We start from the raw sequence: 24,088 nt of genomic DNA, 5'->3' as shown, positions 1-24,088 counted from the left end.
AAACAGCCTCAGCAGCTATTTTTACATCCAGATCGGCCACTGGTAATAGATAACTTGGGGAGTGAGAAATTGCTTGCCGCTGAGCTGGACCCTAACCCTGACTCCAGCTTCAATCCAGAATGGATTCTAAAGCTATTTCAGCACCTAGATTCAGATACAAAGATCCCAAGGTGCGAAGGAAAACACTGGTCTAGGGAAACGTTAAAAGCACGGTGTAGTGTGTGCCTTGGAGCCAGCGCCCGGAGGCCTGCTAATGTCCTGGGGCAGAAATAGCCCGTTTCATCATCGCCTCGCCTTGGAGGACCGCAGCCCACATTCCTCAAGTAAGGAGCCGCGCTCCGCTGTGCTTTTGGAGCAAAATAACACGCCCAGCTGCAGGCTGGGGGACGGCCAGGCTGGGATTTCAGGGAGAGAGTGTCAGAAAGATGGAAATGATCAGGGAAGAGGCAAGGTAAGTGCCCACTTGGTGAGCCTGGCCGGGGCAGGCCCCATTGTGTGCAAGGTCCAAGTGCTAGTGGACAGGTCTTGTTCAGCAGCCGAGAGCTCCCCCACTCCTCCGTCTCTGGGAGGGGCTGGCCCAATGGCCACGTTCTGTCTTGGCCTGGGGTTGCCTGCTCTCCAAACTGCCTACAGACCCCTAGACATCTTCCAACCCCTATGCCTTTGCTCATGCCGTTCCAACACTTGGGAGCCCCCCTCTTAGCCTCCCCAAGTTGGCCCTGTGACAGCCTGCTCACTATTAGGATTTAAAGCAAGAAAGAGCTTTTGTCTTTCTTTCCAAGAGCGCTTTCTCATGCTCCCCTGCCCATGACCTGGGGAACCCCAGGTGCTGGTTCCCACCAGGTGCCCCACTATATGAGGTACTCAAAGCCCCTGAAAGTCTGCGCCGCATTGTATCTCTGTATCTATTTGTGGACTGCCTCCCGTCCACCCCACCCCTGTGGGCTCCTCACAGCCAGCAACCTCTGTCCCAGCCTTAACTCAGGGCCTGGCACCACCTCCAGCCTTGAATCTGCGGGTGGCCAGGGTCACAGGGACGCGGCTCTGTGAAACTTCAGTTGGAACTAAGTCAGAAAGAATGGCTCCATGTTGCCCTGCAGATGGAAGGGTCTGACCACTAAGAGCAGGGTTATCCAGCCCCCTTTCCTCCCTGGAGCCTCAAAATTTGCCATTTGCCCTGAGAACTTAAGACCTGACTTCACATCTGCTCACCAATCAGTACTCAGAGATAGACTGAGGGAGGCTCAAAGTGAGCCCCTGGATTTTACCCACCCCTCCCGCCTCCCCTGCTTGCCAAAACCAACACTAGCCAACCTGGCCAAGGAAAAGAATCAACTTTAGATATGAGCCAGCATTAAAACAAAACAAAACAAAACAAAACAAAACAAAACAAAACTAAACAAAACAAAACACTACAACACAGCACAACACAAAAGACTCAGGGTCCTGGCCTCTTGTATTTCCTAGCTATTTGACACCACCCAACTCCCTTAACCTCTCTGTGCCTCAGTTGATTCATCTTTAAGATGGACAGACTGCCTATGTTCTGTTGATATGAGGATCAAATCCATTCATGTACATGTATGTGCTTGTATATGGCAAAGCTTCTCAAATGTTAGTCATTTGTTTTGATGATTTTTGCCACACCTTCGGCCATCCGTACCATCACTTACTTGCTATATTTTATAAGAGAATTATATCTTATCTTATATCTTATAAGAGAATTGAAATCCACTTAAAAAAACAGAGCTTTGTGGTTAATAACCATACCCGCAAAATCGTGGGTTTGATGTTCTTGCTCATTTGTTTCCCCATGTTACACATTCATAGCCGGTCCGCGTGCTATGTGTGTATGACCCAGATCATTTCGTTCCGGATTTCAGGGAGGGCTGCATCACGAACTCTCATTTTATGGGGAGGTTTGCTTTGGGGTGTGAGTAACAGGAGGCAAAACCATTCAGCAGGGCCCTGGTCTTTTTAACCCGCTTTCTTCCTGCTTCTCAGCGTGGTTCTTGCCCAGCTTACTTTTAATTCCTCCCAGGTGGAGAGCAGGACTGCGTGTCTGGCATGGAGTCTTAGGAGCAAGGAACTTTGTGGTGTGGCAGGACCTGGAGGTGTTGGCTTCAAGTGGCTGCTTGAGAAAAGAAAGGCACAAGAGTGACCCAGGGGGCTTTCAGGGGGCAGGACAGTGGCTGGGAGCAAGAGCCCTCAGAGCGTGGCCGGGGCCCCCATCTGGCTAGCCTGACCACAGCGGACCGCTGTGGAATCCGATTTCCCCAAAATGGGCGCTACCTGTCCTGGGCCATGGATTCTACATCGGGTCCGGTCACGGTGGGCACACCGGTGGGGACCACCCCAACACAGAGCACAGCCAGAGGACTCGGCCCATGCTCTGGACCAGGAGCTCGAGGTGAGCTGGCATCTTCCCAGGGGACGGGCCCAGGCAAAAGTGACCACTCTCTTCCAGTCCAGGAGCCGTGAGCTGCGTGGAAAGAATGTGAATGAAGACACAATTCTAAATGTAGAACCACGGACACTATGTGAGCTGGCTCGATAATCGGCCAGGAAAACAAGGCCTGCGTGTACATTCTGCAAGAGCATAAATAAAGCTGTCCTCAGGCGGGGTGCGACGGCACCCCGTCCTTACAGTGATGTCGCCAGCTCCCACTCTCAGCAGAGCCTCTGGGACCTTGTGGGAGGCGCCCAGCTGCCCAACTGCATGGGTGAGAATGGCCTTGCTCTTGCCTGGGCACACATGATGCTTACTGACGTAACTCTGCATCAGAATGAGCCTGGTCTGCCTCTGTGTTTTTCAGAAATGCTCCAAAGCTGGTAATGAGGGCAGTGTAGAATTTCTGGTTCTGAGTGTTTGAGGTTGACATCCCTGCAAATGACCTGAGGCAATTCCCTCATTTCTTCCACCTTTATGCTTACCTTGGACTGCTTGTCAGGAGGTTTCCTTCACTAGTGTTCAGCTTTCTTCTTTTTTTTAAAAATTTTTTAATGTTTATTTATTTTTGAAAGAGAGAGAGAGAAAGACTGAGTGTGAGTGGGGGAGGGGCAGAGAGAGAGGGAGACACAGAATCTGAAGCAGGCTCCAGGCTCTAAGCTGTCAGCACAGAGCCCGATGTGGGGTTCAAACTCATGAACTGTGAGATCGTGACCTGAGGCGAAATTGGATACTTAACCGACTGACCCACGCAGGTGCCCCTTCTCAGCCCTCTTTAGTTGTTCACAGAAACTTCTTCAGAAGGGTGGAACATTTCCTGGGCTTAATAATAACAACAAAATAATAATGCTAGCTAACACTTAGAAAACCTTTGCTCAGTGCCCTGTACTATTCTGAGTCTCTACCTAAATTAACCAATTAACCCATACACTGTATGCTCTATCTTCGGGCCTGACACCATTTTGCTCTAGCCCCATGGACTGCTACCTGTCAGGGAGCTAAGCAAAGATACCATAAGGGAGCCAGTATTTCCTGAACATGCACAATGTGCCAGGCACCATCTGTGCATTCTTTCACTAAATCCTCGCGCTATCCTAGTGTGACATCAGTTCATACTTGTTCTTTACAGATGAGCAAACTGAGGCTTGCAAAGATCCTGGGTGTCATTCAGCCAAAACTGGCACCAAGGATGCAGATGAGGGTTTGTCTGTCTGCCTGTCTAGTCTGCATATCTTTGTTGCACCCGTCCCCCTCCCCCCAACCCCCAACATAAGCACTCTCCCAGCCCAAGTCCAGGGCACATGGCTTCCTTCCATCCACCTGTTTTCCTTGCTTCTCCCTGACAAGAGAGCAAAGTCTGGCCAGGGCACCTCCTTAGCTACTGATTTGTTATGGGAACCGAAGGGATTCTGTACCTCAGTGTTGGCCTAGTTAAAGTGTATCCTCAGGGCTGATGGCAGGATGGGACGTCACTGTGGGAGAATTCTCTGGAGCTCAGGCCCCACAGAGCTGCTCACCTGCTGAGGCGCCTGAGCAGTCAGACCCCTCCCTTCAGATGGATTTTCCTACCGGGAACTCTGGCTTAACTCCTTTGTGACAGGACGTTACCTGATAATGCGTGTCTGGTGCCTAGCTCGGAGGGATTGGATTTATCGAGGTGTGTGTGGGGACCCTGTTTACAGCCCACAGCTGAAAAACAGGCCACTGGCTAAGTCTGCTGGTGCACAGGCCCAGCCCTCTCCCACCCGGGGTTGCTGCTCTCCTGGCCTCACCAGCCCGGTGCAGAACGGTGGTATCATAGTCACCTGAGAGTCCCCTGGGTTGGGGCGGGGGTGGGGGGGTGGGGAGGCTCTCCTTAAGCCCTTTCCTTCAGAATTCTTTGCTTAGGACTTTCCATCGAAAGATTTCGATGTAAGAAATAGAACCTGTGCTGTGAAATGAAGAAAGCCCAGTTTATGAAAATGTTACCAAACACCAAAAAAATCATGGTGGCCAGCTGAGAGGCTGACCGCCAGTGCATCTGGAGTCTGTGTAAGTCCCCTCTCCACAGGGAATGATCTGGAAGTCTAGAGTCAGGAGAAGCTGGGGGAGATGTGCCCTACTCTCTAAAATACGGGTCCACAAACTTTTTCTGTAAAAGGCTAAAGTAAGTGTTTTCAGCTCTGCAGAGGCCAGATGGTCTTTGTCACAACTGCTGAGCTGGGCCATGGAAAGTGGTCAGAGATGATTTGTCGACAAATGGGCATGATTGTGTTCCAATAAAACTTTATTTGTGGACACACAGATTGGAATTTTATATCGTTTTCACATGTCATAAAATATTCTTGTTTTGATTGTTTCATTTAAATAAGTAAAAGCCATTTTTAGCTTACAAGACTATACAAACCCAGGGACAGGACAGACTGGCTCACTGGTCACAAGTGCCGACCCCTGAGTGACTGTCTGCTTCAGGCACCGCCACACCCGTGTGGCTAATGAGCAACCTGCTAGTCTGAACTAAGACACTGAGACATGCTGTGAGTGTAAAAAATGTGCTCTAGATTTCCAAAAGAGTGCCAAAGAAAAAGAAAAACTTGTAAAAGATCTCCTTAGTAATGTTCTGTGTTGCATAGTGTATTGAATCTTGTGTTGATATGAGGATACTTAGCATATCGTGGCTTTGATAAAATATTAATATTCAGATTGTTTTCACAGGTTTCATTTTCCTCTTTTAAAGGACACATGTGACTCCCACCATACCTCTACTGGGCAGTGTTGGGCTGCTTGTCGCCTGGCTGGTGACCTTGGCCCTCACTGCCAACTACATCCATCAGGCCTGTCTGTCCTGAGATCAAGGCTGATGTACTCAGGGTGAAAATATCTGAATTTCTCCTTAGTCAACTGCTCTGAGCTCAGAAGTTAAGCAAGAACTGTGCATTGCTAGATCACTAGTATTATTACTTTTATTTGATTCTTCCATTATCTGTAAAAGTTTAAGAAATTAAACTTTCTTCGGGTGAAGAAAAATGGGGATAGTTACCGTTTTCCAAGTGCCTACAGGATACTGGGTCAACTGTCGCATGGCCAGTATATTTTAATTTTCACAACAACCCTTCGACGTGGGGGTGGGGGTGGGAATCATTCTTGTCTCCATTTCCAGATGCAGTGCAGAGCAAAGTCAAAGAGGTAAAATTTCTTGCCCCAAATTATGTAACTGATGGCAAAGCTAGTCTCAAAGTCTGGTCACCGTGTCTTCCCAGACTGAGGATTTTTCCTGGTGCCACAATCACTAAAGTGGGCATAGAAGCAAGGCCTCCAGGAAGAATTGTTTCTCCTTACAGTGCAGAGAGGTGGTGGTGGATGGATCACACAGAGCAGCCGGGCTGTGAGGGGAGAGGATGTCAAGGCAGGGCCCGGGTGCAGAGCCAAAGTGCACTCTCTTGCTGCTCTGCACCCCCAGGCATTGCCTGCTTTGTCCCCCAGCTGTAGCTGAGGAGGAAGGCCTTTGCTTAACTGTTCCATACCCATCTCTGGCCCAGGAGTAGTAAGATTGTTTTGACCTCAGAGATGGACTAATATAAGAATCTCTTCTCTCAGACTGGTTCCAGCCATACTGGCTCCTTGCTCTTTTTTATGTATGGAGTTCCATCCTGCCTCAGGGCCTTTGCACCTGCTGATCCTCTGTCCCTGATATTTACAAGGCTGCTTCCTTCTCCCCATTCAAATGTCAGCTCAAGTGTCACTTGCTCAGAGAGGCCTTTCCTGACCATCCCATCTAAAGACTCTCACTCTTAGCCCTGGTCATCTTCCATCATGCCACTTGGTTTATATCTGTCATGGCATTAAACCCTAACAGGACCACCTCCTTCTTTGGTCATGGGTTTTATGCTCTGTCTATGTGCTCTCCATAATGCAAGCTCCAAGAGGACTTTTACCTTGTCTGCCTTCTTCTTCCCCACACTTAACATGTGCTAGTGGATGAATGGGAGAGCACTGAAGGGAAGGGGGCCCGTTACTACCTTGCATCTCTCTCTGCCATTAAGAACACAGAGTGTCAACTTGATCTTGGAGCAGTGCTTCTCAAGTCAGCTGGAGGGCTGGTGGAAACACAGATTGCCATGGCCCTCCCTCCAAGTGGGTGTTTCTAGCAAGTTCCCAGGCAATGCTTACCCTGCTGGTCCAAGGACCATCACTGGGGAAGAAAGAGCTGCTACTGGACAAGCAAGGCCAAGTCCTCACTTTGCTCCACGTGATTTTCTGGAAACTGCTGCTTCTGAGTGGCTTCCCACACAAGGTGAAGTTTTATCGTCACTGCATCCCTGGGGTAGATTTACAGGTAAGAGAGCTGAGATAAGAGTTCCCTAAGTAGGAGACGATGAGGCTGGGGCTTGAATTCAGAGGCACTCAGCCTCGGTGGTCTCCCACCCGCCCTGCCACCTTTCTGGAAGCCTTTGGATGTGGGTCACAGGGGCCAGGTAGATCCAGCCACCTATTTCCCCTTGGAACCTTTGTGATGCTTGGCAGAACCTGCCAGAACTTGGGGAGGCACGACCAGGAGAGTCTGTGTAGCTGCGTGGCTAAGATTGCAGATTCCGGCCTCAGAGATAGACGGATTCCATTCCCAGAACTACCAACACCAACCATGTGACCTTTGGCATGTGGTCTGACTTCTCCAAACTTGAGTCTGGAAATTCCTTCACGTGGCTCTTGCAAATAGTAAACAAGAGGCTATGAGGGGTCAGCACTGGGAGCTGCTCACGGACAGTACAACAAGCTGATGTCTCTCTCGTGGCCTCATTCCGATAACCTTGGCTGGACCAGGGTTGGGTAGGAGAGCGACAGCAGGTCGGCACTGGTTGAGAAACTCAGGAGCTTGGGTGAGGAGGGGGTGAGTGGAGGACCACAGAGCTGAGCACTGCACAGCTGTGGAAAAGAACGAGGTGCACCTCTCCGGGGTTCCCAGGACAAGGCAGAAACTCATGGGACCAGACGTTATCCATTCACTCAGAAAGAAGAGGCTCCCACTGTGTGGGTATTTATATGTATTTGCTTATATTAAAGGAAAACAACAGAAGAAATAAAAGCCCAGAAAAGGTTACCTGTGGGGAAGGGAAGGCACAGGTGTGGGGACAGGAGGAGGAGCTAGGCTTCCCTGAGTCTAACCTTGTTTGGTAGGTGTAATGTGGAGCCATGTAAGTACCTGACAGGTTGTAAGGCTTGATCAGTCCGAACATTTAAAAAAGGCAGTCTCTAGAAGTTAGAGCAAAATGAAACAAATGAATTTAATGTGTAGGTGTGGCAAGGGTTTCACAGAGGGGAATTATTTCCAATGATTTTAAAATACATAGATTAGACTTAGCACCCATATTCAGGACATAGCCTAACACCAGATTGACTGTAAAGTGAAATCTTAAACTGTTCTTGGAAAAATCAGCAGATAGATCTAGATAAAGCATATTAGTAAGTATGTTAATGTCATTAGAAAGCCAAGCTGTTTTGGTGTGAGAGAAAACAGACGCAGATATAAAATCAGAATGGGCAGTAAGAGACAATACTTGTGTATTTGAATATCAATATAAAGAGATTGTGCAACGTCAACAATAAAGAAATCAAAGGTAAAATCAATATAAAGAGAAAGTATATCAAACTTTCTTTTAAGAAAAGTATTTCCTAATAAAAAGGCAGTCACAGAGTAGCAAACATAATAACAATGAGTCTCCTTTGCACCAAGACTTTTGTCTCTAAATATGATTTCTTAGTAAAAAGAGTAAGCATTCTCTGAGCTGGAGCAGAAAAGGTGGGAGAAAGAGTCTGGAACTCCTTGTCAAACGGAGAGGTGGGCAGGCTAACAACTCCCCCGGGAGGATATCGGAAAACATGGCGCCACGCGGAACACTGTATTTATCGGTAAGAAGGAAAACCACGATGTGCTGAAACACAGAGAATCTGCTTGAACCCGTGAGCTCATAATGACACTGAAAAAAAGAAGAACAACTCAAGCCACCCTCCATGGTCCCCTGGGCAGGTGTAGGGGACGGCTTCACTCTTTCAACTAGTGGAGCAGGGTTGAGCAACTCACCTGACTTTCCGGTACGGCCTGTACAGAATAGTTCAAAGACCCAAGGGATGGATGAAGGAAGGTCTCTTTAATAAAGAGGGAAGGGTAGAACTAGAATGTTATCATTTTCAAACCCCTGGCAGGTGCGTGAAGATGGCAATCCTCAGTGGGCCCCCTATGAAAATACATATTGCCCATGAAATATTCTTGCCAAAAAACCCAAGCCTAAATCAGAGCAAGTCTCTAACCCTGGATTTAACTACCGGATTAAAGGAATACCGGCGACAAAGGGAATCGTTAAATGACACTGTGAGGAAGCAAGGAGCAAAATCAGGGGATGGAAAACTCTCCAGGGCAAGGGACCAATTTCTTTTCCATCTAAACCATTGAAATTGAGGCAGTAGAATCAATTGATTAAAAGACACTAAAGAGACACTGGGGCACCTGGGTGGCTCAGTCGGTTAAGCGTCCGGCTTCCGCTTGGGTCATGATCTCACGGTTCGTGGGTTGGAGCCCCGCGTCGGGCTCTGTGCTGACAGCTAGCTCGGAGCCTGGAGCCTGCTTCAGATTCTGTATCTCCCTCTCTCTCTGCCCCTCCCCTGCTCACACTGTCTCTCTCTGTCTCTCAAAAAAAAGAAAACATTAAAAAAAAAAAGAGAGACACACCAATTAAATGCCACATTTAGACTGGATTGGGATCCCGATTCCAATAACGATAGCAAACATCTATAAAACTTGAAAAATCTGAGTGTTGCTTGGGTATTTGATGGTATTCAGGGATTGCAGTAATGTTTTAGGCATGGTCATGGTATGTTAAAGAAAGAAGCTTTATTGTTTAGCAAGACCTACACTAATATTTATGAATGAAATGAGACGATGTCAGGGACTTACTTGTAAGTATTGCAGTATATGGGGACACGGGTCGGAGGGTGGAAAACGTGATTTTTGGTGTTGGGCATTTGCTATACTATCTTCTCAACTTTTGTATACATATGAAATTTGTATAGTTTTAAAAAAAAAGAAAATCCTCTGGGGCAGGGAGGAGAGAAAGAGAGGAAAGAGAGGGTCAGGGTGAGCTGAGGGGGAGGTGGGAGCTCCGGGGAAGGAGAGAGACGCTGCAGGGAAGTCAGAGAACTCGGCGGTCTGGCGGCTTGTGGGAGCCAGGGTGAGATCTGAGACTGTCCTTCGGGCCACGTGGCACAGGAGGTGGCACCTGGGTCTGCCTGGCCCATCCGATAGACTCCAGTCTGTCTGGAACCTCACTTAGGGGTATTTGATATAAAGTGACTTCAAGGAGGCCAGCATCTCTACAAATGTTGGCAGGTGTACAACACATCAAAAACAATTAAATGTTCACTTTTAGAGGTCGGTTGGCTCAGGCTATGCTTAAAAACTGAAAGCTTAAAATAGAAGAAAATATTTATGGTAGATTGTTTAGTAACCAAGTAAAAACATGTATATTCAAGGAAAAAAAAACCCTATACAAATGCAGTTATGTAAACAAAGTTCCCCAGTAACGTCCTATCACTAAGCATTAGGTAAAAGGATACCTAAAACCAACAGGTACTGTCTTATAAGTAGAATATGTGTGTGTTGACATTTCCTTTTTAAAACTTGTGATAATGCATTTTTCATTGAGATGATTTGCACCAGGGTGAAGAAAACCTGCTCCTACTTTTGACAAGAGATTATAGTTGGACCAACTTGCAGGAAACTTGAGTCCAGAGGTTTAGTGAGGCACCTTCAGTCCCCTCACCCCACTCGCCTTGCTGGAGCCACCTTCCCCTGGCAAAGGTGAGTGGCTAATTTCACCCATGATGTTAACACCCCTGGAATGGCTGTATGGGATGGTGGGGCTAAAAATACCCTGGTGCAGGAGGAGTTTCTCTAGAAAGCCCGTAGCTGTCTACTTTCTCCCGAGGGCCGGGGAGGTCACTCTCCTGCTGCCAGGGATGTGATGACCCCGTCTGGGGCAGATACTGTTTCCTGGGCCCTTGCATATCCCAACGTTCCTGAGGCCTTGCCTTTGTGGTAGAGGGTCCCAGGAACGAGGGGGAGGGTGTTCACAACCACAGATGGGCTGCCCGGCTCAGATGCTTTTAATCTAATTTCCTGTTTGGGGGAAAAGAGGGCGCCAAGACCTCTTTCAGGCACCTCAACTCCACCAGAGGAGGCTCATTTGCATGCTCCTGTCCAGTTTTAGAGCGCACGGCAGGAAGCAGATGCCCACAGTGGGGCAGGAACTGATGCAAGCAACTTGTAAGGTGGGGCCAGGGTCAATCTGTGCATTCTCAGATGACTAGCTTTGCAGGTTATCATTTCCCCTCTGGCTTCCCTATCTGGGACATTCAGATCCCAAATCCCCAAGACAAGTTTCCAGAAGCTTCCAGAGGCTTCCAGAAGCTTCCAGAGGCAGACTTTGGGGAGCTCTCTCACAACTACCTGGGCATCCACTAGTCACCATTCTGTTGGCACCAGTGGTGTTGTCTGGTCTGCAGAATGTGCCCCATCGCTTTATGGGACACTGGTTCTTAATGTAGCCCTTTGAGAAACGGTCTAAAACCTTGTGATCCTTCACTTTCCAGCAGAGGGAGGAGAGTCTTAGGGATTTATGGAAGTCACATGATGGCTGGAGCAGGTAACAGAGCTAGTGCAGACCTCAGGCGCTCAGCAGTTAGGACAGGTGCTTTCTGGCTCTTTCCTGGCCTTCACAGAGCGACCGGCATATATCTTTGCTTGCACATCTCTGGTGTTTAACACCAAGCCTCCCATTTGCCTAGAGCAGCCCAGGGCCAGATGTGGCCCAGAAGGCTTCAGGAGGGTTTTTTTTTTTTTTTTTTTAAAGAATCTGGATTGGTTAGTAGCATATAAAGACCACGGGATTTTTGTGACAATCGCAGCATTTCTGGCTCTTTTTAGTAGAAGCTTGGGCACCACTGGGTAGCGTGGGAGGAGGAGCTTGGGCTGAGGCTGCCCCTTCAGATAAGGCGCACGGCCTCCTGCCACATAACTTTGCTTCTTTACCTAACGTGTCAGGATGAAGATTTTGGTATCTGCAATTGTTTTCCGAGCGGGGGATGGTTTAGAGGTGTTGAGAGGGGTGGCTGATCACAACAAGGACAGTCTGTCGCAATATCTCTCTTAAATCCAGCCGGGGAGCTGCGCCTCGAACACCCAACCCCACCTCCCTCCATGCTGCTGGACACCATCAAATACTTGGAGAACTAAGAGCCATGTTGCGTTGAGTTAAACCTTGAATAGGACATAAGCCGAGACAAGTTCTATTGGCATTAATACTAAATAAGGCTTATCTTCAGAAACATTTACCTGCTGTGAGCAGAATATGTCTTCATGAAATATGAAATCCACCCAAATTTATTAAAACCGCCTGCGAAGTGGTGGGAACTCAAACTGAGCAGCGGCTCCGTGAGAGCCTCATTATTATTATGGCATTATTTATTTATATCCCACCCTAAGACAGACATGATGTAATCCAGTAATTAAGATTGTTATGATTGAATATTTATTAAGCACCTACAATAAGCCAGTCACTGATCCACATAAAATGAGTCTTTACCCTCAAGAGCTCCCATCTCACTGCCACGGGGAGCTCAGTGCCTCTCATAGGGGAGCGGGCCGGTAATTTAATGGATTTTGTCTTCTCTGAGCAAGCCTGAGAAATGACACTGATCAGAAATTGGACTCGGTGTAGCCTTGCTGTTCATTCTGAATGAAATGAAAACAATCCATCACTGACTGAGAAAGACAGAGAGGCATGGGGTGTCTGGGTGGCTCAGCAGGTTGAGTGTCCTATTTCTGCTCAAGTCATGATCTTCCCAGTTCGTGGGTTCGAGCCCTACATCGGGTTCTGTGCTGAAGGCTTGGAGCCTGGAACCTGCTTCAGATTCTGTGTCTTCTCTCTCTGCCCCTCACCGCACACGCTCTGTCTTTTTCTGTCTCTCAAAAATAAATAAACATTAAAAAAATTTTAAGGAGAAAAGAGGGAGACATGCAGAGGGGCTGTCCCTCCAAAATGTCTCGGATGAGTAGCGAGGCCTCCCAGCACCCCGCAGTGGGTGGGCAGGGCCTCCTCTCTCTCTCCCCTCACCCTCCACCTTGGCCAAAAGACATGGGAAGCTTGGAATGCTTTTTAAACTCATTCTAGGCTCCAGATTGGGTGGGACTTTTATGCTTCTCATAAAATTAGTCCTGTTTTAACACGTCACAAGACAGCATTTGCTGGGACCCTCCTGCGTACCGGGCGATGGGGCTGCAGAGAGCACCAGATACAGCCTGAAGCCTCCTGGAAGGCTGGTCCCCAGATCAGGCTCCACAGGGATCTTTCTCCATCTGTTTCCCTTCAATCATTCCAGCGCAGCCTGTGGGAGCTTTTGCGGCCTCTCCTGTCTCTGGTTCTCCCTTACTTGTCATCTTCCTTGGTCCCCTAGCCTGGGCCACTTCTCCCCAAAAGGACCTGCTGGGCTGTGAGGTCACCAAGGTAGAGCCTGTGCTCTGGGCTCCTCCTGCTTCTTCCTGCCCCGGTGCTTGGCAATTGTTTGCACAGCGAAGGAATGAATGAATGAAAGCATGAGGGGGTCAGTGAGCAAAACACGGTTGTATAAATGTATGCCCAGCATTGATATATGACCTTCTGAGACCAACCTTCTTCACTTACAATTTTTCCCTCGCACGTTGTTTCTGTGTTTGGGAAGAGGGTGGAATGTCTCCTGGGTTCTCTGGTGCCTTTGGTAGGAGCTGTTTTGAAACTGGCACATGTATGCCACACTTGCCTTGTAATTAGTTCTGACTTCTGCACGTGGTTCAAATAAAATTTGCCTCATCATGGAGGAGACCCTAGTCACCACAAAAAAGCAGATTTTTTTTAATGTGATTAATTAAAAAATTGTGGTTAAATACATTAAACTTAAAATTTATCGTCTTAACCAAGGCTCCTGGCTGGCTCAGTCGGTAGATCATGGGCCATAAGTTCAAGCCCCACGTTGGGCATGGAGCCTACTGAAAAACAAAATTATCATCGTAACCATTTTTATGTGCACAATTCTGTGGCATTAAGTATGTTCACTCTGTCGCATAACAATCACCACCATCCACCTTCAGAACTTTTTCAGCATCCCAAACGGAAACCCTGCACCCATTAAACAATATCTCCCCATTCCTGCCTCCACTTAGGCCCTGGTAAATCTCATTCTACTTTCTGTCTCTCTGAATCTGACGACTCCAGGTACCTCATGTAGGTGGAATCATGAGTGCTTGCCTTTTTGTTACTGGCTTATTGCACTGAACATAATATCCTCAAGGTTCATCCATGTTGTGGCATGTGTCAGAATTTCCTTCTTTTTTAAGGCTGAAAAATATTCCACTGTGTGTATATATCATATTTTGTGTATCCATTCATCTATTCATGGACATTTGGGTTGTTTTCACCTTTTGGCTCTTATGAACAGTGCTGCTATGAACATGAATGTGCAGATAGCTGTTCAAGATCTTGTTTTCATTTCTCTTGGGTATAAACCCAGAAGTGGGATTGCTGGATTGTATGGTGGCTCTATTTATAATATTTTGAGGAGCTGCTGTGTGGTTTTCACAGTAGCTGCATCACCTGACATTGCACTGACAGTGCTTAAGGCCTCCAACTTCCCCATATCCTCACCAGCACTTGTTCTTTTTTTCAAAAACAATTTTAATAGTAGCCATCCTGATGGGAGTGCAATGGTACCTCACTGTGGTTTGCTTTGCATTTCCTGAATGATTAGTGATGGTGAGCATCTTTTCAAAAAGATCAGAATTTAAAGACATCACTTAATGAGGCTTTATTTTAAAGAAGAGTCTTCACGTTGAACATGCCGTGTGGTTTGTAACCATGCCTTTGGATGGGCATGCAGGGGGACCAGGGGTGAGACCCTGGGAAGGTGTGCAGGGGTGAGGGTGTCAGCTGTGCCACATCTTCCCTTTAATGCAGGGCCAGCTGCAAATTGGTCATCTGTGGAGCGCCACAGATTGTAATTTCATCCCCCTCTTATGTGTCTGACTTGATCCATCTGGAGCCACGCTCGGCCACACGTACAGGGGAGGGCAAATCTGATGTGCAGCCAGAATGGGAACCATTGCCGCAAGGCGTGCTATTGTCTCCTTGGTATGGGGAACTTTGAGGGCCGGAGAGGGGACACAGCTGCCTGTGTAAAAGTGAATGAGCATGTTGCCTCGGCAGGTTTCTTTTGGTGATGAGGAGCACACAGAAATCCACTCAGGTCCCCTTTCTTCTCTGACACTTGTCCTGAGACCATCGGAAAGCCCTGAAGTCTAGCTTGCATGCCTTACAAGGAATCCGCTAGCATGCTGGGGGATACCTCCTGTGGAATAGAGGCTGTCGCTTATTATCCATGTCCCCACTTGGAGGGGACATGGGCCATTTGCTTTCACAGAAAGTCTTTGTGTCTAGAACTAGCGGTTAAGCTACAACATTGCCCAACCATCTTGATCGCGAGATTGGCCAGAGGGCTTGTTCTAATACAGATTACCAGGCCTCTCCCTTGGAACCTGTTGGTAGGTCTGGGTTGGTGCCGAAGAATCGGTTTTGTTTTGTTTTTGCACGAGCTCCACAGATGATACTTATCAGGGGGGAGGAAACACTGCCCTAAAGTGTGCGGGTGGTGGTGAAGGGTGGAGACCCTGCCCTGCGTCCCACAGTGAACCTGTCACAGCGTGTCCCTTCACTCCTAGGCAGACATTCACCAGGTGTGGACTCTGAAACAGCAGCATCCCGGGGCTTGTTAGAAACTCAGATTCTCAGGTGCCCCGGATGGAACTCTGTGGGACACCCCCAGAGAGTTCTGTTTTCCAAGCCCCCAGAAGATTCCCTGCAGCCTCTGGTCTTCAAGAGCATTTTCATACATGACCTCCTTTATCCCTTATGTTTCATAGGTGGGAAGCCAAGGTCCAGAGAACAGCATGACTTATCCAAAGTCAGACACTGAATGGAGCTCAGAGCTAGAACTCAAAGCCATGGTTCCAGACTCTGGGTCCAAGAACTCCCATGAACTCCTTCGCTAGAGAACCTAGGTGTTGATGAAGATGGGTGTGGACCCAGGCGTTCAGGGATGTGGAGATCCAGGAACGGAAGGAAAGAAACATATGCCATTCATGTAAATTAGAGTATATTTGGCTAATAAACACATAAACAACCCCATCTAAAGACAACCCTTGATGCTCCCCACCCCTGCCAGACTAAAGCCCTACAATTAAAGTCTAGGATTCTAAATTACACAAGGAAGAACTCTTGAGAACAGAAGATTGCATACGTAGGCAAATCAGACACAAATATGATGTTACCACCCATGGATGTCATCCATGAGAATTGCGTACACCAGAACACAGGACTTCCATTGACCATAGTTCTAATCTGGAGCAAGATCAAACCACCAGACCCAGGCCACACCCTTTAGGAACTATTAAAAGAGATTGCTGTCGAAATGCCAGGTCAGCCCAAAGTGGAGAGGAAACCTCCAGAGCGGCTGGGCTTGAACATGGAGCAAGACTTAAAGGCAGAGCTGTGACCTCAGGAAATGTTTTCTCCTCTTCTGAGGAATGTTGGCCATCCTTCCATGCCCCTCCCAACCCTTCGGGATGAAAGGGGATGGCAAGGCCATCTGAGAAGAGAAAAGAGCTGGCCTCTGACTCCATAGGCTTGGCCCCTAATTAGCTATATGGTATGGGTACCTTGTTAATCTGCTCTCTGCCTCAGTGGTCTTCTCTACAAAGTGGGCATAATACTATTGACCTGGCAGTTTCTGTACAGATTAAATAAACAATGTGTTTTCGATCTTTGGCTCCATACTTGACCTGAGGTTGGTCCTCAGTGAGAAGTAGCTCAGGTTAAGAGATTGGTATGTTACTTGCAGTCCTTGAAAGAAGTGCCTTTGTACAGACCCTGCCCTGGTGGTTGAGGCCACCAGTTTAGGCAACAGAGAGCAGTGCCAGGCTGCCTCTTTGCCCTTAGTAAGTGTTCTGGGCAAAAAGTCAGTCCTGTCACCCCTGAATGCTTCCCGCCCCAGAAAGACAAAAATAGCCCAGACTTTGATCTATTTTAAACCCCCCAGGGAGCTTGTTGCCTCCACTTCCCCAGTGTCATTTCCTCCTTATTCAGACCCAAGATTCATCTTTTCCTTTTAAGTTTCGGTGGCTGGTCTCATTCCTAAACATTTTCCGTGTGCACTTACAATACAGTCATTTGTGGGGTGGGAGCAGAGGTGATGATGGGAAATGTATATGGGTGTGTGTGTGAGAGAGTATGCATCGTGTACGAATGTGTGAGTGTGCGTGTGTGTGTGCGCGTGCACGCGCACGCGCTCGCCACAGGCAGGCCTGGGAATCAGACTTCGCATTATTATCTTACTGAAAAGATAACAAGAAGCTGATTTCCAGTGTTCGCTCACTCCTTATCTCTAAGGATTTTCTAAGGATCTTATTTTCTAATTAGAAAATTTTCTAAGGCTCTTACCCTAAGTTCTTTGCACACATTACTATGTACAACATAAGATTTAAATATCTCACAGTTTGGAAGAGCTTCCGTGTTGAGAATTCATTACATACTCAAGTGCTCCTTAATGGGATCGTAGCATCATGGAATGAGCTCATCTTACCTCCTCATTCTACATCTGGGGGAACCCAGGCCCTGGGAGGGACAAGCCAGGTCCAGGGCTATGTGGTGTGTGTGGGGCAAACCCCAGTCCCGGCTTCTCTCTTTCGCAGCAAGTTGGATGGAATTGGCCCTTAGAGTGACCTACCAGAGACCAGAGCACTGGATATGGACGTTCTTCCGTGGCAGGATCTAATGCATGTAGACTCCACCATCACTGCCCAGAAAATCCCATCTCCCAATTTAACGCTGCAAAGAGGGTCAAAAATGGGCCTATGGATGTATCCATTCATTCATTTAACGTTCCCGTGTCCCTGCCTCTGTTTCTGGCTACTGGGGACTCTGAGATGTATATAGCCCTGCCCTCCACCCAGCTTTGTCACTCAGCCCCCTGCTGGCGGGCTACTGACATTGCAGGTCATGTTCTCTCCATTGACATGGAGCGTGTGTGTGTGTGTGTGTGTGTGTGTGTGTGTGTGTGTGTGTGTACATGCCAGAGAATCTTTGCCCAGGCTTCAGGTTGCCAGGCTGCAGGTAGGAGTAGGGCCTAAGGTGTAAGGAGTGGGAGAGTGAGCTAAGAAGGCTTGCCTTGGAGGCCTGCTAGAATTTGGAGTGTGGGGGAGGGCTGCAGTGATGAGAAAGTGTTATTAACACCAGTTTCCTGTACTATTCATTCACTAATTTCGTATATAGTTGTCATCACACCATCTGGACAATTTAAAAATGTTCTTTTGTCATCGAGTGTTACAATAAAAGGTTTTCCATGGTATTCTGAATTCTTCCAAAATAGTATTAATTTTTTTTAATTTTAGAGAGCATGTGAGAGAGGCAGAGAGAGTGCAAATGGAGGAGAGGACCAGAGAGAAAGAGAGAGAGAGAATCTTAAGCAGGTACCACACTCAGTGCTGAGCCCAATGCAGGGCTCATTCCATAACCCTGGGATCATGACCTGAGCTGAAATCAGGTCAGACGCTTAATCGACTGAGCCACCCAGAGGCCCATGAAACATTATTTTTAATGACTTAATAGTCCATACTCTGGGATTTCAATGTATTTGGCTCTTTAGAAAAATGTCACAATAAAGACATTTGTAGGTAAGATTTATTCTTATTTGGACTTACTGCCTTAAGATGTATTGGCAGATGTGTAATTACTGGAGCAAAGATGCACATTATTATGCTCTGCATGCATACATCCTGCCAAATTGCTTTCCACTGCCACCAGCAATGGGAAAGCCTGCCTGTTTGACCGCATCTCTGGCAGCATTGAGTATTTCCTTTTTACAGCTTCTTGTTACAATGAACTGTAGGAAATGGGGCCTAATATACACAGAAATGTCCCTGGTTATGACTGAGGCCACGGCTGCCACAGCCCAGGTGGGGGGCCTCCGTCAGAGCTGGAAAGGACACAGGTGAACCCCATGGTGAACCTGCTTACTATCCAGCAGCTCTGATCACCTCCGCCAAAGCTGTACCCAGCACACCCCGCAGTGGGCATGGCCAAGCCATTCAGCATTGTGCAGGGTGAGCATCTGGAGGCCAGCCTTCCATCTTTCTTCTTTCTCATCTTTGGGATGAGATCATGAGATGCAGGCTGGTAATTGCTCAGGAAAAGAAGGCTCCTTTTTAATCAGGTGCTAAAAGTATTTTCAGCAGCCCTGTGCCATGCTGCTGACGGGAGCAATCTCCAGCCAATTTCGTGACACTTCAAAGAGCAGAGGTAAGATTGCTTCTGGGAAATTAGCACCACCACCTCCACCCCCAACCTCGATTTTCTTGGACCATTTAACACAGGTCCAACCCAGAGATGGGAAATATTGATTCGTCTGCAACACAATATTGTTGAGACCTTAGGCAAAGCACCCTCTCTCAGTGTCATGTTCTGTTTCCTCATCTGTAGAATGGGGACCGATGGATGAAATCCTACCTAGTAGGAGAAAAAGTCACAGAGTTTATTGTGCTGCATACTTTTCATGTCCTATTTCATTTAATCTTTTCAAAAGCTGCATAAGGCGGGAAGCATCATTATCTGGGATTGGGATCCAGCCTGAAGCACAGCCCAGGCCCCCTTTCCAGCACCGATGCACCACACAAAGACTCCCCCACCCTGCCCTGGTGCGGGCACCCAGGGACACAGAAGCAAAACCTGGCTTTGTGACCCATGGCCAACACACTTCTTACCTCTCTTGTGCTGAATACCTTCTGCTGCACATGGAACCAATTGGGTTTGGGCCTCTCCCTCTAGACCAAAAGCACTTGGCAAATCGCAAAGTCTCCCTAAGGTTGGAAACAAAAGATTGTTCAGAAAGTGGCAACTTACCCGAGCTGTTAATCAAGGCTGCACAGCCGGGGTGGCCAGGGGTGGGGGGCGCTCTCTACCCCTCCCTCCCTGTCCCTAGCCTTGTGGTTCTGCTCCTGATAACATCTTAGGTCAAGCATGTGGCTAAATATAGCCGCTCTCCCAGCTGGGCTGTCATCAGCACTGTCAGTGATGTCCCAGGTTTTCAGACTTAGCGTCAGGTTGTGACTTGACAGCCAGACTCAGTTACGGGGTCGGGATTTCGTTTTCAGGAGGCCTACCGTCCTCCCCACTCCAATTTTAGGCACTGGGATGGACCCCACAGGGAGGACTGGAAGGCAGGTGTGGAATGGAGTGGGGCTGGAGAGAGCCCAGTGGGCAGAGTCTTCAAGATCAAAGTCTCTGACTCCTCTGCCCCGTGGCCTTGGGCATACCGTTGCCTCCTGGGAGCTGTAAGGCTCATCCCTAGGGCCAGGCTACATCACTGTCTCACCACCAGCAGTGTGGGGACTTGGGTAGCCTTTGACCCTTTTTGAGCCACAATGGCCTCATGCACATGAAGGAATAATGGTAACTTCATGCTTGGCATTCTGGTGACTGAAGACTGGCAAGCGTGCGCTGTCTCGTGAAGCGAAGCTTCTCACACTGGCGGAAATGCTGTACATCGAGTTCCCCACGGGGCTCAGCCTTACCATCCTCCACCAGCCCTGCTGTACGGATATCCAGTTCAGCCCAGTTCAGGTGTTCTGAGCGTCTCTGTGTGCTGGCAGCCCACGGCTCAGAAATGTGATGAGTTCAAGGGCACGCAGACAGTAAGAAGCAGAGACAGGATTGAAGGCTGGGCCTGATCGTGCACAATCCCTATAGGATGCTCCATTCTCCTTCCTCCCCAGTTTGATGATCACTTGAATTTTTCTCTGCTTTATTGTTCTAAGAATTCTTAAGGAGGAAACCAGTTGAAGGCAAAGGAGCAGAGAGGGGTCTGAACAGAGCTGAGGGAGGGGGTCCAGTGGGGGCTCACTCCCAATGGAGCAGGTTGGGGGTGGGCCAAGGCTGCTGGACTGACCCATCTGACAACTCTAGGAACATCCTATCCTTTATCAGTGGCATCCCTGGATTTGTGCAGTCCTCAGCCTGTGCAGCTAAATGTAGTGTCAACCTCTATGGCCACTTTCCTTCCAGGCCACTTTGGCCCCTTGGAGATATAGTTGGGTACACACAAACTCTTTCCTCATTCTCCTGAGCCCCATAGGCTCCCAGTTTAGGGGGAGGAATTGAACTTAGCTTAGCTAGAGTGATATATTTTCATGAGTGCCTATTCCTATGTTTAGTGGTACAATGCAGTGTAGTGTGTTTGCTTGGATTTGTAGCCTTCCTTTATTCTGTTTCGTAACCATCGTGGGCCAGGCAATGGGAATACAGCAGTGAAGAGGACAGAGAGGGTCCTTGCTTTCCTGAAACTTAAGTTTGGGGGTTGGAGTGGGAAATTCGAGTTGAGAGTGTGGAACCTTGAAGGCCAGGGCACAGTGTTTATCCAGTGTTATGGGAAGCCAATGGTGAGTTTGATCCGGGGGCCAATAGGGTCTGACATGCATTTTAGACTCCTCTGGGGGTGCCTCGGTGGCTCATTTGGTTAAGCCTCTGACTTTGGCTCAGGTCATGATCTCATGTTCATGAGTTCTAGACCCACGTCAGGCTCTGTGCTTTCAGCTCAGAACCTGGAGCCTGTTTCTGATTCTGTGTCTCCCTCTCTCTCTGCCCCTCCCCACTCATGCTCTGTCTCTCTCTGTCTCAAAAATAAATAAAACATTAAAAAATTTTAAAAAAGACTCCTCTGGTTGCTGAGTGGAATATAGAATGTTGTAAGATGAGGTGGGGGCAGGAGGCCAGTCAGAAAGATATGGGGAGGTCCTGGTGAGAGAGATGGTGACCCAGAGACTCAAGGAGATTGGGCTGCAGATATTGGAATAGAATCTGGCTCTGAAGGCTTGGATGTGATGGATGAGGAAGAAGAGACCCAAGCAGGCCTCCTGGTATTGAGCTTTTACTCACTGTCTGCCACTTACATATGGTCTGTGTATGTTTTGGGAAGCCACTGCCCAACGGGCCAGTGTCCTCAACTAACAGATGGTGACCACGTGTATGTGACTGAGTGATCGCCATGTATTGGCTCATTTTAATAATCACAGCAATCCTATGAGAGCGGTGCTATTGCTGTGTAAATAATTTGCTCTAGTCACTTGGCCATTGGCTCCTCGAGAAAATTGGTGTCAGTAGTAGCAGTCAGCTTCTCCTTGGGCCACCGGCTCTGGTAATCAGGGGGAGCTCTGCTCACTCCCATGGCGAAGGGATCATGTCCGCACTTGCAAAGCTGACATTTGCAAACATACGTCTGTAATTCTTCTCATGAGGTTGCTGAGGATTAAATGAACGATCCCTACTTCCTGTCCATTAAACAAGAGATGAGCCTTACCCTGGAGAAGGTGTAGGATGGCAGGGCTGCCTTGTCACCTCCAGGGGGCAGGGCCACAGAAAGATCTGGAGTCTCTGACCCCAGGGACCCCAGCAGCACCCTTGGGCCTGTTTGGAAGTTTCTATACTACAGAAGGGCTCTCGTCGTTCAGGTGACCCCCTTCAGATACCCGCACGCAGTGGCTAACCATCCAAGAGAGCTTGTGATGTCGGCTGAAAGCTGCCCATGGCCATGTTGGTTAGCACCACACGCTGTGGGGAGAGGGGAGAAGTGCAGAAGCGGATGGGCACAGAAGCCGCAGGCCCACATCCTTTCTCTTAGGTTGCAACTTCGCCCCAGTTCATCTTTGCATGGATCATTGGGCCGCTTCTTCGGTCATAAATGCCTGCTCTTCAAAGTACAATGGGATGTGCCAGCTCGGAGCCGGGGGTTGAACTGCTCCATGTGAGGCTGAACTCACAGGAGGGCTGCGAGGGAGGCAGAATACAGAGAATGGCCTTTGGGCTATTCTTGGCAGAGCTGAGCTGGTAGTACACTCAGAGATCCAGGTAAGGGAGGAAAAGGGTGCGCCTCGGAATCTCAGGTTCATCTGTGAACTGGGTTTCCAGAGGAAGAAACTGAGGCTCCGAATCGCAGCGGCACCCCTGGGCCGGGCTTCCATGGCATGCCTCCTGCCTTTACCTCTTTGGCTCCCACACGGCCATCCATTGTGTTAATTGAGTGCTTCACAGCGTTTGAAGGCCGGGTTTTGTGCTTGAATATATTGCCACATTAATAACTTCAGAACATTTCAGGCAGCGTCGAAATAGTAAATTAGGACACGACGGGCCATATATTCAGGGCAGAGAGCTGAAGTGCCATTTTATTACATGTGCCATGGAATTAAAGGCTTAATTTTCTTTTAAAAGATGGCGATGCATCATTTCCTGCAGCCAGGTAAAAACAGTTAGCAGAAATGATTTATCCTTCATTTCATTTAAAAATAAGAAACCGGAATCCTAGGATCATGCTCTTGGTTATTTATCTCTGCCTGGAGGGCACTTGAGGCTTTGACATGCCACCCTGGCTTGAAGGACACTGCCAAGTCCTGGGGGTGGTCAGGGAAGGGAGGTGAGGACAGGGCAGTGGCTGTTTTTATGGGTTTCTGGGCCCAGCAAGTCTCAGAAGGCAGGTCGGAGGCGTTCCTCTCCCAGATGTGGCCCCAGGTGGGCTCTGGGGTTGGGCTATCACCTCTCGGTGCCTGGTTTTCTCACCTACAAACCGAGTAACAGCAGAAGAGACCCATAGGGATGCTGTAAGGACCTCATGAGATTTTAGTAGGAAGCAAAGTGGGCCCCTAGAGACTCTTGCACAGCTCTGATAGTTGTAGGAAGGAAATTTTAGGATAGCTCTTTCATCTTCTATAAGAAAAGTAATACTCACTGAGGAGAATTTGGAAAATATAGAAGATAGCAAAGAAGAAAAGAAAGGACTGGTGTCATATTGCCCAACGATGGCCAACGTGATATATTTTTTTGATGGATTTTTAGAAATCAAATTAGATTCGAAGCGCCTGGGTGACTCAGTCGGTTGAGCATCTGACTTTGGCTCAGGTCATATTCCTATATTCCATGGGTTCGAGCCCCACATCGGGCTCTGTGCTGACAGCTCAGAGCCTGGAGCCTGTTTAGATTCTGTGTCTCCTTCTGTCTCTCTGCCTCTCCTCTGTTCTCTCTCTCTCTCTCTTTCTCAAAAAATAAATAAACATTAAAAATGTAAAAATAAAATTAGATTTACATACATTTATAATTTAATATTCAGACACTCTCGCTGGATATTATGATGTGAAATCTGTTTCTCATCATTGACAATTGTCCCTAAACTTCTTGTACAGCAGTGCACTACTCCTTTATATGAATGCACGTGATCTATGCTGATCTATTGTTGGATCCTTACATTCTTTCTTTTCTGAACACTCCCTTTTTAGTCCTTTATAACTTATAACTGGAAAAGGCAGTTACTATTAACCTGTTTTATGTGCTACTGTGCTGTGGCTGCACTAACAAATTACCACTGAATGGCTTGGAACATAGAAGTTTATTCTTTCACTGTTCTGGAGTCCAGAAGTCGGAGATCAAGGTGCCTGGAGAGCTGGGCTGCCTTCCAAGACCCTGTTGGACAAATTTCCTGCCTCTG

At 48.1% G+C, this 24,088-nt stretch overlaps 1 long non-coding RNA gene across 5 annotated transcripts; it reads left to right on the top strand.

The window, feature by feature from the left end:
- Positions 1-54: 54 nt before the first annotated feature.
- LOC115273030 lies at positions 55-15,693 on the top strand. 5 transcript variants are annotated; one of them, XR_003900632.1, is made up of 3 exons: positions 55-323; positions 10,126-10,280; positions 15,429-15,693. It is a non-coding gene; the product is annotated as an uncharacterized LOC115273030 (long non-coding RNA). The 5 variants fall into 5 exon arrangements; XR_003900633.1 differs by lacking the exon at positions 55-323 and adding an exon at positions 336-451; XR_003900628.1 differs by lacking the exon at positions 55-323 and adding an exon at positions 3,270-4,106.
- The last annotated feature ends 8,395 nt before the right edge of the window (positions 15,694-24,088 follow it).

The sequence above is a fragment of the Suricata suricatta genome, chromosome 2 (assembly GCF_006229205.1).
Source record: "Suricata suricatta isolate VVHF042 chromosome 2, meerkat_22Aug2017_6uvM2_HiC, whole genome shotgun sequence".
Classification (NCBI taxonomy): Eukaryota; Metazoa; Chordata; class Mammalia; order Carnivora; family Herpestidae; genus Suricata; species Suricata suricatta.
The sequence above is the reverse complement of the archived record's forward strand: the minus strand, read 5'-3'. Positions and strand labels throughout refer to the sequence as shown.